This window comes from Pteropus vampyrus, unplaced genomic scaffold (genome assembly GCF_000151845.1).
Source record: "Pteropus vampyrus isolate Shadow unplaced genomic scaffold, Pvam_2.0 Scaffold127, whole genome shotgun sequence".
NCBI lineage: Eukaryota > Metazoa > Chordata > Mammalia > Chiroptera > Pteropodidae > Pteropus > Pteropus vampyrus.
In genome coordinates, this window is record NW_011888908.1 from 1,945,631 (window position 1) to 1,950,442 (window position 4,812).

General features: G+C 38.2%; 1 long non-coding RNA gene across 1 annotated transcript in view; it reads right to left on the reverse strand.

Moving 5' to 3' along the window:
- Window positions 1-234: 234 nt before the first annotated feature.
- LOC111744097 overlaps window positions 235-4,812 on the reverse strand; it is a 14,667-nt gene continuing 10,089 nt past the window's right edge. Inside the window, exons 3-4 of the long non-coding RNA XR_002782002.1 lie at window positions 3,267-3,420; window positions 235-333 (exon numbers count right to left, since the gene is read on the reverse strand). This is a non-coding gene — a long non-coding RNA (uncharacterized LOC111744097). The remainder of the gene's footprint in view (window positions 334-3,266; window positions 3,421-4,812) is intronic.

Sequence of the window (4,812 nt, forward strand, 5' to 3'; positions counted from 1 at the left end):
ATTTTTAAGGTCAGAAATTCAAAGCCCGACTAGTTTGCGGGCTCCTGCAATGGCCCCCATGGGAGATGATGAGGGCCTATCCCAGGGTCCAGAGACAATAACGGCATATACATATTGAACACAAAATCCACTAAGTTTATAAAATAAACAAAGCTTAAAAAGAAGCATTAACAAAACGAAGACAATTAAGTCAGCAGAAATAAAGTTTAAAAAAAAGGAATAAGTTCTCGACCTCCAAATAGGACATGTGGTGGAAGGGGAAGGTGAGCCAGCCTACCTTTCGATTTCTCCTGAAGGGGCGCCACAGGGCACGTCTCCTTTGTCCTCTTTACCCTGAAATCACATGTTATCATAAAATCACCTCTCCGTAAGCCCAGGGTACGTTCATTCTCCGAAGTGCAGTAGGAGACCAGAGCGGCTCTCACTGAAACTCGCTCGTTGAAGGACACACATGGAAATTAAATGAACATTAAAGAAATGAAACTCCTTCCATGATAACCGATCTAATCGGAAGCAGATATGAACCAACCGAATATCTCGGTTTTCGCTAATAAATTCTACCAGTGGGTGAGTGTTATGTCTGACTTTTCCTATCTTTATCTCACTACTCATCTTAACTCTCACTACTCATCATCCAGGGAGGGCTAAGAGGAAGGAAATCAAGATTAGATTCACAGGGTACCTGGATGTGCCAGCTACCAACTCACTTATTTGTGTACTTTTTCCCGAGTCATCACCACAATCTGCAATTTGTCATACATAACTTTTGTTCCTTCTGAAATCAACCTAGATAATAAGTAGATTATTAGAGGAAATACATCATGACTGAATCTGCTGTGGATGAGGTAGTTCATTAGAATCCCAAATTCCTTGTAACGATATTAAAGTTTAGAAGTGAGCCAAAACTTTTAAATACTCTTCACCTCTAGGATTGCCGTTATCAGTTATGTTACCAGAACGTGCCTTGAGATTCACTGAAAATTTTTAATTATCATTAAAGAGACCTGAAAAAACATTAGACCCTCACCAGCATTTTAAAATCAAATATTTACACATAGGGGGTGGGGAAGAGGGTGAGGGGTCGCACACAGCACGGAACGGAGTACTCCCCTGCTTTGCCAAGGCTGCTCCTTCGCTGGGCGCTGGGCAGCGTGTGGAGGGGAGAAAAGGACCTGCAGGGAGCTCGACACGTTCTCGCCAGAATGGCTGAAAAAAAGACGCGTGTGTCAGACAGAAAAAAAGGAACATTTACACTCGCCGGGCACTTCATAACCGTCGCGGTACTTGGCCACCTCTCTTCCGCTTTGGATTTAAAGAACGCTTATCACAACACGGATGTAAGATACTCGGATCATGCTGCATCGACCGGTAAATTCACACTCGCGTCATGTAAAATGCAGGGGGATCATCTCACAAACAGCCAAATTGCAAATGAAAAAAAAAAACCAAAAAACTAAAATAGAGTGAAAACGGTAGGAAGCAAAACTTAGAGGCAGAATGGGTTAATTCAGGGGTGCTCTCCAGGTTTCTGGTTTCTTTAAGGATCACGACTGCGTGAAGGAAGGGTTGTGAGACTGGTCTGGACTGAGACAAGGCCATTGCCTTAGGCAACCCTCCACCCTCTCCCCTCCTCCCCCGAAGGCCCGTGACTCCCAGTGAAACGGCCAGAGCGAGCTGGGTGTCAGGGATACAGGCGTCTTGGTTATGATGGAAGCGCACGGGCCTTAAGCAGCGTTCATGCTGTGCTTCCCTCTTCCGCTCTGCACCCCGTCCCCCTCCTGCTCGACTCCTACCGCCTGCTCCCCTCTGACCACTCCGATTCGGCCTCGTTACTGCGACCTCATCTCAGAAAGAGCAATTTTGCTTTTTGTATTTTCAGAGCTTGGCAATCTGTCCTCAGATAATATTATAATATGAAAAGTGATGGGAAAGACTTTACGTGCGCTATTGTTCACTGAGGTGTTATTTACAAAACTGAAAAAGCCAAAGCCACTTAAAAGTGCAACGGTAGGGATTTTTTAAGTGAACTATGTTATTAAACACAGTTAAATAAACTATGACCCATCAATGAAATATGGTGTAGACGGTAAAGGCTGTTTGAAAATTATCCAGTGACATGAAAAAATACATGCCTATTAAGTTTACAAGGCAGAATAAAAACGTGTAAGTACGCTGAAATTACAACTAAAATTAAAATCCACAAACGTGAAGATTAGAAGAAAACACCCCAAAATAGAAATGGATACGTTAGCATGGGTAAATTATCAAATAATTGTTTTTCTTTGTCTCCCCAAATCTTCTGCAAATCTCTTAGTTATTTTCATAATTTAGATAGAAACTAACCACGACTTATCATTTTTAGTATGTTCGAGTTTTCTATTTATGTTACCAGTATTTATTTCAAGGGTAATTAACAAGAACAATAATACTAGTGGAAAAATCAAGAAATAGACTCTGAAATTCTACTACTTGTGTACTGTGTATAACTGGATGACTTAAAGCTCATTGCAGCAGGAGACAATATGAAAATATAAATCTGCCTTAAAGAGAGCTGCAACTCAGACTGCTATAAATGTTTCTTTATCTATTTTTTTTTTAAAGCTGGCATATTCAATAAATACCTGATGAAAAAATAAATAAACCAAAGTAGAAACCAAAGAGAATAAGAGACTGTCTTACTAATTTATAAATCCCTTGAAGAAAGAAAGGGGTTTTCTTTTACTGGTAAGTCGGTCCGATGTCCAATAAAAAAGGCATTTATAGTAATGCTTTTAAGTGCCAGTATTTCAAAGTCACTGGAACTTGTCTGGCAGACAAAGTCATGTCTGACAGCTACTGCGGGCTCTTCGCTAGGCTGACATCTCATTCAGAATCTTCCCTCACACCCCTTCGGTCGAACGAGAAAGGAAACATAAGGTTCTGTATACATGGTAATGAAACCTGTTGATGTTGCAGAGAGTTCATTTATTTTTATTGCAAGAAATTCCAATAGTCTCATGAGCAACCTGCACTAGAGCAATAAACATTTTGCAAAGAAAGTGCTTATATCCTTTCTGGCAATGTCACTTGAAAACTGAGAAAAGCGTCCACTTGTCAAAATGAAAAAAAAATCGCTAACTTGGATTTAAAAAATTAAATCCTTTATGAAAAAAAATATGTTGGTAGGCAAGAAGGGATTAGAATCACCGGCCAGAAAGACCTCTACATTCAGCAATGTTACTATAAATAAATATTCAACAAAAGGGGATCAAATAGGTGCGACCTACCTGACTGGGGGTATCTCCGTGCCCACACACAGCAGTCTGGGGGGAGCCGCTGGTGGAGAGGAACTCACGCTTTTTTGGCAACTCTGCAATCCTGGTAAATATGGCATTTTGACACATTCTTTGAGCTCTTCTAGACCAAATGCCGTGGTGTATTCTAATTAAAAATAGCATCATAATCGCCTTCGTTATTTCTTAATTAAATGTATATAACTCCTTTTACTACATACTAAAATATATAATAAAATACACCAAATCGGTCGTGCAGTAAAGGAAATGTTAAGTTACCGTGATTTATCTAGCATCTTTCCCAAGAGACTACCTTAGAATTCCTAGCTTAGGGACTGTAGGGGAAAACGATTAGGGGGCTAATTAGGGATTAGAATAAGGAGAAGTACTGCTTCGCAGATCTCCCACAGCCCTCACCATCCTCTGCCTTGATTATTTTTATAGATACATTCACATCGAAAAGGGTCTAAAAGCACTTTTAAGAGTCCTCTGTTATCTACTACTTTAAATCTTTCCACCTTCCTGCTTTTATGTCAAGATGTATAAATATATGATCATCTGAGCTAGCGATGAGAGATAAAAGGATGCTACTTCAGGCATTGATTTTAATTGCCTTTCTGCAAAATTCTATACCATATCATAAACAATAAACAATAAATAAAAAAATTCTATACCATATCATAAACAATAACACTGAAACATCAAGATCGCTTATTTTACTGACCTCACATACCATTGGACAAAGAGATTATCAAATTATGTAAAAAAAATTTTTTTTTTTTAAACAAAGGCCATAAATGGAAAAAGCAGACTAAGAGGTTAAAGGCTTGGGTGATCGTTAAGCTAAATATATAGAACTGGTTTTTAAGCTTTCTCTGCTAAGTGAGTATAGTGCTGCGATAGAAAATGGTTTTTAATGGGACTGGAATTATGTTAAATACTCAAAATGCTTTTGCAACCTTCAATTTTTTTCTCTTTTGCAGAAAAATAGTTTCCTTGATCAAGAAACATATAGATTCTCTTTTCAGCATCTAGATTCGGGGATAGAAGTCTAGATGACTGATGTCTTCTGAGGACCTTTAATGGAATCTAGTGAAAAAGTTGAAAAACTATAGCAACATACTCAAAAACAGAAGTGCTGAAATGTTAAGGAGTTCGAATTCTGCTATTTTCAAGAATTATATCTCTGTTAATAAAGCTAACAGCAGAATTCAGGATAAATAAAAAAGTGCGATTATAATTTGAAATTATAGGAGAAAAGCTATTAATTAATACACTCATTTACATGTCAAAAGTTCCCAAACTAATCTTTATTGAGCAACTATAGGATATAAGATACTTGCCACATAACTCACTCAAAAAGTAACATTTTGGTTAGAATACAAAATACGAAAAGGTGCTGTTAAAGATTTAGACTTTTTAAGATGTTAAAACCAACTTGAGGTATTTAAAAACAAACACTATTTATGAAAAGTAGCATGACCCAGGAGAGACAGCACTGCACTGATATCGGAAGTAATTCTTTAAAATGTTTCTATCA